Source organism: Silene latifolia, chromosome 2 (genome assembly GCF_048544455.1).
Source record: "Silene latifolia isolate original U9 population chromosome 2, ASM4854445v1, whole genome shotgun sequence".
NCBI classification, from domain to species: Eukaryota; Viridiplantae; Streptophyta; class Magnoliopsida; order Caryophyllales; family Caryophyllaceae; genus Silene; species Silene latifolia.
In genome coordinates this window covers 184,657,680-184,669,236 of record NC_133527.1, presented here as the reverse complement: position 1 = coordinate 184,669,236, position 11,557 = coordinate 184,657,680, and the positions used below count along the sequence as shown (strand labels likewise).

The 11,557-nt window shown below is 41.8% G+C and overlaps 1 long non-coding RNA gene across 1 annotated transcript; it reads right to left on the bottom strand.

Annotated features, from left to right (window-relative positions):
- Nucleotides 1–202: 202 nt before the first annotated feature.
- LOC141631594 (uncharacterized) lies at nucleotides 203–2,505 on the bottom strand. The gene is made up of 3 exons (XR_012537662.1): nucleotides 2,380–2,505; nucleotides 2,174–2,282; nucleotides 203–395 (listed from the first exon to the last, which is right to left on the bottom strand). It is a non-coding gene; the product is annotated as an uncharacterized LOC141631594 (long non-coding RNA).
- Nucleotides 2,506–11,557: the final 9,052 nt, after the last annotated feature.

Below are 11,557 nucleotides of genomic sequence, written 5' to 3'. Positions count from 1 at the left end.
CAGGTTTTTGCATTTGGCACAAGGTGTGACACCCTTAAATCTAGCCTTAGTTATATACGTAAATTCTACGGGAAAACTGGTAGGATATGTTTGTAAATGGTTCAACTAGTCCAAAAACCTGCAATTTCAAAACAATTTCTAACTAAACCATTCACAACCAATTCCAACTCAAGAAGAGTGTCAAAAACCCTGCAACAACTGATAAACTAATTTACATGCCATAGCTAAATAGAAAGTAGAATGATACAAACCCAAAATAGAAAAAGGGAGACATATGTCCCTTCAAATAATATACAAACCAAAAGATAAAAGGTTTACTATAATAATAGCCAAAAACTAGGTCCAAGGTTCCTTGCTCACTAGCTCGTCTGTGACCCCAACTAAGCATCAACAACCTGTCAATCGCATTTTATACAAACACGAAAGCCACAATTCGGTGGGGAGTAACTAACGAGTCCTCCCGGCCACGAATCGTCAAAATTAATGTAACATGTAATGTAACATGTAAACAATTTGATAAACCATTTACTTATCATGTATTCTAACAAATGACCCCTAAACTGACCAAACTAACTATCACGTGAATCATATAATAAATTGTAATCCAAACTCTATCAACCATAGCCGGCTTGCATCTCACCCTCTATGATTCATAGAATCATCAAACAAGAAAGGGCAATATATCAAAGACATGCATAAGTTCTTAGTCCCGTCAATAGTCACTTTGTAACTCGAGTCTATACCACGAGGTAGGGAAGGTAATCGAACCGGTATCTTGGCTCAGCGGTTAATATTAATAAAACATGGCCAAGAGACAACACAACCCTAGCCTAAAATCTGCGCAGACCTAGACATGCGGATACACACCACCGCACCCAAGACCCACAACTTTTTTTTTAAAACAAAGTGAAGTGAGTACCCTAAGGACACCACCGAAGGGTTGGCTAGTACTTAAGCTGACCCATACTATCAAAATAAGTACCTGAGGTCATGCCCCAACTTGGATATAAATCCACTAGTCAGGAACACAAAGGCTATCAAGCAGTGAACATATACTCGTCAGAGACTATAAAGACCTATCTATGATGAAGGCCGAAATACTCACCTAGGACCTAGTCCCAGCTAGTCCCAGCTTGAATACTTTAGCCCACACCACACACGACTCACCACACAAGTCAATTAAGACACCCACTTAACCATAAGAGGGCAAAAAGTCCCACTTACCAACATGAATTCTAACATTCTATCATGTAAAAGGCTATATACAGCATACAATCCAACAGAATCCTCAATACTAATTTCTAATTCTAACAATAGTAATCATATTAAAGGCTTTAGGGGAATCTAGGGCCATTACTACAAAATAAGAAGCTATTTAAATTCAACTTACTAAATAAGAAGCTATTTAAATTCAACTAACTACACATGTGAAATAGAGATATAATAAATGGCCTAAAACAAGAAAAAGGCCGATTATCTAATTCATTCAACCGAATTTTTACCCGCAATCCCAGCCCTGCGACAGGTACGGGTCAAATTGCGGCTGACCAATCACTCAATTAACTGACATCGCATCAGTCAAAGGGACTAAGGCTCAGGTTTCGGCACAATCAACAAAGCATTACAATTATCCCTATACAATTCATTCTGAGCCTATTATTTACAAATTCACTTTGTAAACTATCCTAACATGTGATAACTATTAATATAAGCACAATTTTTCCATTAACATAATTTTTGTTACTAGTATGCTTCAATTCAAAATACTACCATTTGTTACTTATACTATTCTATTATTAATTAACCCGAAAAGACCAAGATTGTACGAAAACCCGCGAAACAAGCACGGACCGACCCGGGCCAACCGTGGGCTAGCCGTGGGCCTGCCACGAGCCTGCCACGGCCTGCCACGGCCTGCCGGCCTGCTGCCCGTCACCCTATACCTCTTAATTTTCCGTTTTTTCTTCATTTTAACTCGTTTTAACATCATCCAATCATTAATTAATCGTTCCATTACTAATATCCTAACTTAAACTGACCAAAAGGCTTAAATTAAGCATGCATGCAACCATATTTTAACATGTGAAAATTATTACTTAAACCAAAAATCACAAAACATCCAAAATAACAAAGATTGTGACGATAATCCGTCGAGTAACTCGAAATATGTTACCTTAAGCTAGAAAAAGAGCAATTAACACCTTGAAAACCCAAACCCTAACGACACTAGCCGCTATCCTCTACAATATACGAGTCCCCGAACTCGTCTTCCAATCCTTCACCTAAATAAACAATTAAAACACAATAATTAAGCAAAAATACCGAATTTCCGAAAATTGGTCTTAAAATAACTTAATGAAAACTGAAATTAGAACATACTAAGTCGTAGATCTCGGCGAGGGGATTCCGGAAAGGTAAATTATGCGAAAAACGGATAAGAAACGAGTGAGTTATGTCGATTTTTGGCTTGATTTTATATAAATGGTGTTTTGGTGTTTTTGTAAGATGTTGATGATGATGATAGGAACAAAATCAGAAAAAGAAAGAATAGGGGGAGGGGATGCCGCGTGAGAGAGGAAGGAAAGGAGGAAAAAGGAAGTGCGGGATTTTTAGTCGGGATTTTTACGAGTCGGGTTTGACTTGTTTCAATAATAATTAAATCCGTAAGTCAAACGCAAATTCCGTCAAGACCAAAGTCTTTAAACACGAGATTACAATACAATTGAGTATTCATACGACCCACTTCCAAATTCGTTTACCCAACGTTCAAACGAATTGTCATTTTCCCCCCGATACGCCCTTATTTCGAAATAAAATATTTTACACGGTTTAAACTATTTTTAAACATTTCAAAACTATCAAAATAAATACTTTTCTTCAAAATATAATAAAATTATATTTCTTTGAATTATTTTTACTTTAAATACTTTATTGTCAAATTTTACTTGATTAATTAATTATTTTCGAAATATATTAACGATCCGAAATTTACGGGGCGTTACAATCACCCCTCCTTTTAAAAAGTTTCGCCCTCGAAACTTAGAAGAAGAAACTATATTTATAAGAAAATATAGGTATCTTTTCAATGAAACGGTGATACTCTTGTTGATCAGACAAGAACATCCATATTCATATCAAGATATAAAAATATTTCTACACCAATAAATGAGAAAACCCATTATTGGGACGTCACCAACAACGAGATTCAACATTCACTAATGTTAAAACCATTGAAAATCATAAAAGTATTTTCAAAATTTCAGTTTTAAAATTCTATAGTAAGAATGATATCTTACTAAATTATGATTATACAAGGCTTAGTAACTCGGAAAAAGAGTAAGAAAAGGAATACCTTACGAGAATAATTCAGGATATTTAGCTAACATAGAAGCTTCAGTCTCCCAAGTCTCTTCTTCGACATTTCCACAACGCCAAAGAACTCGGACTAGAGGTACAACTTTGCTCCTAAGTTGCTTGTTGGCTTTGTCAAGAATCCGAATTGGCCTTTCTTCAACCACCAAGTTAGGCTCCAATTCAAGAATTTCTTCTTGGATTATATGGCTAGGGTCACTAATATACTTCCTCAATTGAGAAACATGGAAGACATTGTGAACCTTGCTCAGATTTGGGGGCAATTTTAAACGGTAAGCAACAGGACCAATCTTTTCAATCACCTGAAAAGGTCCAATATATTTAGGGCTCAGCTTCCCTTTAACGCCAAACCGTTTCACCCCTTTCATAGGTGACACTTTAAGGAATACTTGATCATCAACCTCAAAGGAAAGTGGTCGACGACGGACATCAGCATATGATTTTTGACGGTCCTGAGCGGCTTTCATCCGCTCCCGAATGATCTTAACTTGTTCAATGGACTCGGTCACCAAATCAGGTCCTAACATTGGAACATTTTGGGTTTGATCCCAACAGACAGGAGTACGGCATTTTCTACCATACAGAGCTTCATATGGTGCCATTTTAATGGAAGTTTGATAGTCATTATTGTAAGAGAATTCAACCAGAGGCAAACATTTCTCCCAAGAAGTTTGGAAATCTAAAGCACAGGCACGAAGAAGATCCTCTAAAGTTTGAATTGTTCTCTCAGTTTGACCATCAGTGGCGGCATGAAAAGCAGTGCTCATTAATAGTTTACTACCCAAGGCCTTCTGTAATGCAGTCCAGAAACGAGAACAAAATCGAGGATCTCGATCTGAAACTATATCTTTAGGAACCCCATGATAGCGTACTACTTCATTCACATAGGCACCAGCTAGAACTTCTAAACCCCAGGTCTCTCTAATGGGAATAAACCGAGCACATTTAGTCAATCGGTCCACAACCACCCAAATAGCATTCTTCCCAGTGGAAGTCCTGGGTAAAGCCATTACAAAATCCATGGAAATAGACTCCCATTTCCAAAGAGGAACATCCAAGGGTTGAAGTAAACCCCCGGGCTTTTGATGTTCTATCTTTACTTTCTGGCAGGTGAGGCATTTACCGACATACTCCATAAAATCCTAATTCTACCCATCCTACCCTTCTCTCAAGTTTATTATTTAAAGGTCAAATGATTCTAAGTGGGGTGCACAAACGTGCATCGGGAGCAATAGGCTCTGATACGGAGGCAAGTACGGATCTCACGGTGGAAGTCAGGTTCAGCTGACATGGTAGAATCTATGTTCCGAGTGCAGCTGATTTGAGAAAAAGAGTTCTTGATGAATCACACCTTTCTCCTTACTCCATTCATCCGGGAGGTACCAAAATGTACAAAGATTTGAAATTGCAGGTTTTTGGACTAGTTGAACCATTTACAAACATATCCTACCAGTTTTTCCGTAGAATTTACGTATATAACTAAGGCTAGATTTAAGGGTGTCACACAAGGACACCTAAGTTTTTTGTCTACCAAGTCATATTCATCTTGTTGTTTAGCAAATTCAATAAACTCGCTAACACCCTTTATAAATCTAGCGGTAAGACGTCTTTTCTTATTGGAATGGTCTAATCTTCCTTCATACATCCATGAACGTTCCAATCTCTTCATTTTAATCTAAAGAAGACCCCACAATAATTTAAACATTTTTAAAAAATAACAATAATATTACATACAAAATTTAAACATTATACTCCACATTATACAATAAACATATGAAAACAATATATAAATATTGTCAATAAGTAATCCATCTTCGAATAGGGTCCTTATCACTCCAACCTAAACCCGTCAATGTACGTTTCAAGTCACTAGCAAACACACTTGTAATTAATGAGGAAAAAATTCGCAAAGCAATTCCCTTGATTCTCCAAATACACATCTATGTAGAATAACTAATTACTCCACATATACATGTATTCGGAGAACATTAAAGGGATCGCCACCAAACTCATTCCTCATTAATAAATCACAAGTTCGTGTTTACTACCTAAATGACTTGAAACGTACAAAGACAGTCCCAAAATGGGGACTATTCAAGAATTACTCCTAATGAGTAATTCTTGAACGGGTACTAAGTCAACATCAAATTAAACAACAACACAATCAAGTACTAAATTAATTAAGTCAATCAATAGCACAATTCAACCACATAATAAAGGTTTCTATCCTAAAATCCGTAGCATAATTTGAACTAAAATTAGTAAATTTAAAAGGTAACTGGTAAGAGGAGGTTACCTAATCAAGTAAAAGCAAAAATGAAAAGAAAACAAGAAGCAACAGCTACCGCGTACGGTGGTGCCTAGCAACAGCGGTGACAACCCCCGAAAAGAAAAAGAAAAACAAAAAAAACAAGGTTATTCAACCTCAATTCATCAATAACATGAATTATCAAACTAAATTTATCAAAATCAAGTCCTAAAGAAGGTTCCACTTAGCTAATATCTAATTTCTCTTAATCCAAAAGACGGTTCCACTTAGCTAATTCCATTAATGCAAAAGACGGTTTCACTTAGCTTAATATTAATAATAATACGGCGATTTCACTTAACTTAGTAATAATAATAATAATAATAATAACAATAATAATAATAATAATAATAATAATAATAGGAGGGAGGGCGATCAGGGGCGATTTCTAGGGCACGAGCACGACGATCTTCCAGCCGCTGTCACTGCCGCGTTCTCGCCGTCGCCACTGTCGTCATTCACGCCGGCCTTCCTCGGCGTTGGTGTTGGCAGTTGTTGAGGGTTGCAGTCACGGTGTTAGGGCCGTTGTTCGTGTTTTTGCCGTTTAGGGATTAGGGCTTAGTTTTTCTGATTCTTCTTCCGCCGTCAACAGCCAACAACCACCCCACGTCGACCTTTAGACCTCACGTCGCCGGTCAGGGGCAGTTGTTGTGGGTTGTTTGTACGGTGGGTCCGGGTTGTGAAGGGGTTGCGTGTCTGTCGTTTTTCAGGGATAAGCGTCGCCGTCTTTGCGATCATTATCGGCCTGCGCCATCATCAGGTGGTCACCAGACCTCACGTCGCCGGCCATTTGGTGGGGGCTGACGGCAGCCTTGTGATTCTCCTTCCGCCGGTGTGGGTTCGTTTCTCCTTCTCGCTCTTTTTATATTTTTTGCGTTTCTTTTTGGCCGTTGTTTTGTGCTGCTCGTGCTTTGCGGTTGCCGGAGCTTCTGCCTGAGACCGGCCACTGCCGCTGCTGCCACTGCCTTGTGTGGGTGGGGTTTGGTTGTTGTGGGTATTACGGTTTTCTTGGTGTGGAGGGTTTTGGGCCGTTTCTTAAGCTGCGGGTGGTTATCTTTTTTGTCTGGTGGTCGACTTTTCGACGCCGTGGTACGCAAGGAAGGGTGTTGGGTTGTTGTCCTTTCATGCCTGAGCTAGTTAGGTATCATTGTCCTTTTTCGAGTCTTCATGGGTGTCGGGATGGTTTCGGTAAGGGCCTTACAAAGGCAGCTTGGAAGAAACATTTGCAGGACCGACATTGTCATGACGGGGCGTTGGACCTTACGCGGCAGACTCTTTCTGATAGTTTGACTGTTTATTCCAATGCCGAGAGTTCTTTGAGACGGATGGGGCTCTGGTTGTGTGGGGTGTGTTTTATGACCCATACTCTTGGGGCTAGATGTCGGCATAATCGGGGTGATATTGTGGAGCATCCGGGGTGTGTTGATGGCATTTACACCTTCCATATTTATGGTATTCCGAGACCTTTGGCTCCTTCTACTTCGGTTTCTTCTGATGATAGTGTGGAGCTCGTTCGGGTCTATATCTTCGTTGGATCGTTTGTTGTCTTTGGGCCTTCGCACCGTGAAATCTATTCCTCCTAAGTGCCGTCTTGGGTTTGCTCGGGCTTTGAAAGGGGCCTTGGATGCGGTGTTTGATGCCCCTAGTGATCTCTCCCGCTGGGTTCGTTTGCTTGCTTTACCTCTTTGTTTGCTCAGGACTTTCGCTCCTCGGAGTAATCATGAGTGTCGGACCGCTATTCGGCGTCGATCGGGAGAGAGTATTGCCGGGCTATTCTTTCTTGGGGGACGCCTGGGGGGGGTTTGCGGTTATTACTGAGTGCTTTGATGAGGGTCCTTCTTCTTTTTCCGTGGATGAGGATCTCGATTTGAGTGACCTTAACCTCCGCCAATGCCGGCGGAAGATATCGATGGCCATTATACTGCTGGCGTACGAGTGCTTTCTTCCTCTGGGGTCGCCCCTACTCCGATGCCACTCTCGTGGCCCTGCGTGAGAAGCATCCTGTCGTCCCGCCTCCTTCATTGCCTCCTCTGTCTGGGGATCATCATCCTCTGGTTGCCTCTTCCGCGGTAGTCTTGGATATGATTCGGAGCTTCCCTCGTGGTACTTCTTGTGGGAGGGATGGTTTTCGTGCCCAAGACCTTATGGACTTTGTTTGAGTGGCGCTGTTGTGGCTATCTCCGATGATTTGATCACTTCTATTACTAGGGTGGTTAATCTTTTTCTTGAGGGTCGGTGCCCTCTTCCTCTGGGTGAGTACATTGCCAGCGCTCCTCTCACACCACTCGTTAAACCGGGTGGTGGAGTTCGTCTATTCTTTGTCGGTACGGTTTGGAGACGGCTTGTCTCTAAGGTTGGTGCTTCTATGGTTGGCCCGTCTTTATCTTCTTATTTTGATGGGCTTCAATTCGGGGTGGGTGTGTCCGGTGGAGGAGAGGCTATCTTGCATGCCTTGAACCGCTCATTGAGGCTCGGGGGAACAGTGGGGCTTTCCATGTTGTTTGGTTGATTTCGAACGCGTTCAACCTTGTTGACCGTTCGACCATGCTTCGAAAGGTCCGCCGTCGGTGCCCAGCTCTCTCCCGTTGGGTGGAGTTTTGTTATTCCAGCCCGCCCGCCTTTTTTATGGGGAGCACTTTGCTTGTGGTCTTGTCGGGGTGTTCAAAGCAGGGTGATCCATTGGGGCCTTTGCTTTTCGCGTTGGTTTTGCATCCCTTGGTTTGCAAGATCCGGACACTTTTGACCTCACTTTGCAGGCATGGTACTTAGATGATGGCACCATTGTGGGAGATACTTTGGAGGTGGGGAAGGTGTTGGACTTGATTCGGTTGGATGGCCCTTGTTTTGGTTTACACCTTAATGTCTCCAAGACGGAGGTCTTTTGGCACGTGAGGATCCACGGAGCCGGCTTCCGGGGTTTTCCCCACTTCTATTTCTCGGCCATTGCGCGGTGTTACAAAGATTTGGGAGGACCTCGTCAAGATTGTCCTGGTTTTAGCAAAGAGATTGTGGCGACGAGAGTAACTAAGACCATTGAGTTGATGGACTTGGTTGCGAGGATTGAGGACCCGCAGTGTGAGTTGCTTCTTCTTCGAGCTTGTATTGGTATATCTAAGCTCTACTTCTCTCTTCGTACTTGCTCCCCTAGTGTTTTTGGGTCTGTCCATCTTCCTTTTGATGCCGCTCTGCGTTCTAGCTTGGAACGTATTGTCACCGCGTCGGGGCCGGGTTTTGGGGATTGGCGGTGGCGCCTTGCTACATTCCCTTTTCATCTGGGTGGCCTTGGTGTTTATGCGGTCGGAGATGTTTTGTTCTATGCTTTTATTGCGTCCCGCTTGCGGTCTGTTGGTTTTGCGAGCTAAGCTCCTCGGCCCTTCTCGTGTTGTAGCCGCCCCCCGCTTTTGATGATGCCGCACGGTGTTTCTGCGACTACGGTTACGATATTTTAGGTCGCCCTAGTGAAATTGCTGCCCCCAAACTTATGAAGAAATTGGCGGATATTTATTTCACGACGGTTGCTCTTGCCTCGTAGTCTGTTTTTCTTTGACACCTCGCCGAGATCGCTCTTTGGCGATCTCGGCGGGTTCTCACTCCTCGATTGGTTGCGTGCGGTTCCTATCTCGGGGTTGGGGCGGACTATGAACGGAGGACTTACCGTAGTGTGTTGGGGTATCGTCTGGGTGTTCCGTTATTCTCGGTATCTAGGCCCCGTCCCCGCTTGCTCTCGGGTTTTTCTTTGGGGATGTTTTTGGGGACCACGCTGTTTCTTGTCTTGGTACCGTGGGCGTTAAACATCGGCATAACCTTGTCCGGGACACTCTCTTCGACATCCGCTATAGATCCGGTATATCTGCGGGAAGGAGGTTGATATCGGTTTGGTTGATGGGCATGGTGGCTCTCTTCGTCCTGCGGATTTATTGCTTTATTCTTGGGACGGGGGCGTGATGTGTGCGTCGACCGACGGGTTCTTCACCTTTGACTCGGTCGGGTTGGCGATTTTGTGCTTGGGCGGGTTGTCGGCCGATCTTTGCTCGGCGGAAGTGTGCTAAGTATGGGGATTTGTGCGCGGTAGCGGGTTATGGTTTCCTACCTTTCTCTTTCTCTTCTCTCGGGAGTTGAGTTCGGATCTTTGTTGCCTTGCTCAAGCGGATCCGAAATTCTCGGTATCTCAGGATGCTGGGGCTCGGGTAGCCGCTTACATTTTTACTCGTATTAGCTTTACTATCGCTAAGGGTGTGGGAGCCCAGATTGTTTCTCGGCTCCCCACCAATTTCATGTAAACCTTTTATTTTTATTATAATGAAAGCTGCGCGCATTTTATAATAATAATAATATTAATTAAGACGGTTCCACTTAGCTTAATACTAATGATAATGAGACGGTTTCACTTAGCTACCAACACCAAACACCACCCCACGACCCACCCCACCCACGCCCACCACGGCCCACCCACGGCCGAACCGCCACCCACCGAACCACCCCCACCCATAACCCTAAATCAAGACAAAAACCCCCTTAATCATTCCCTTTTAATTCAAACACAAATTAAACTAAATCTAACTACAAATTAAACTAAATCTAACTACAAATTAATCTAACATACTAACTACAAATAAATCTAACCAGCCAACCACAAATTAATCAAACTAACTACAAATTAATCTAACAAATTAAACTAATTAAACTGAAATTCAACAAAAAAAACTAACCTAATTAAAGAGGGTGGAAGTGGCGGTGGAAATGGCGGTGGAAGTGGCGGTGGAAGTGTAGTTGTGTCGTTCGTCGCTCGTCGTGGGTGTCGTCGCTGTTTCGCCTTTTTTGTTTTTTTTGATTTCGAAAGAGTAAAGTAGGAGAGAGGGGGGTCTGATTTGTATAAAAAAATTTGGCGACTGAAATATGATTTGGCGACTGAAATTCAGTCGCCAAATTGGCGACTACCCCTAAATCAGTCGCCAAATTTAAAATATCGATCGCCAAGTTTGATTCCCTTTTTAAAAAAGTCAGTCGCCAGATTGGCGACTGATTCAGTCGCCAATTTGAAAATCAGTCGCCAATTTGGCGACTAATGCTATCAGTCGCCAAATTTCGGTCGCCTGTTTTAGTTTTTCTTGTAGTGATGAGAGTATATACGTAGTATATATCTAATTAGTTGATAGTTGACCGTTACTAATATAATTTGGGGCACTTAAGCTTTGCTATAATTATCGATTAGGTTCCCCAACAATAGCTCCCCTCTAAGTTTAGAATTGTTAATGTTATCTGCAAATTAAATGATCAAACCGCCTTTACTCACTAATAAGTTTGTATTTACATCTGGTTTTACAATTACATTAGTGTAAAACTTCCTTACACAAGACTTACTCCATATGTATATATATAAAACTTTTACCCAACTCATTTTCATATAACCCAATTTAAAGACCACATATATGATATACCTCTTGTATTGTTTTAAACTCTTTTTTTAATAGAGGCAAATTCAACTCATTTGCTTTCATCGAAACCCAATTTTATCTAATAACCCATCATATAAATTCCACACAATGATGTTAAAGTTAACCCTAGCTCCTCCTTAGACTCTCTCATAGTTCAATAGTCTAATATCTCCATGGCTCACTACCAACGTCACCTCCATCATCTCTCCAACTCCCCTCAAATATTAAATAAAAATGAAAAACCTTCCACTCTCAATTTCATCTTATACCCTCATTCTCACTTGGAGGCCTCTCTCTAATCCCTTCAAGTTCCGATTGAAAAATTTCTCGCATCAAATCTGCCTTCAAAATTTACTTCACACCTCATATAACGACATTTGCAGTCAATTATCGAAATTATATGTATGATACAAAAAGATCGATCTTTATGTATTTTCGACTA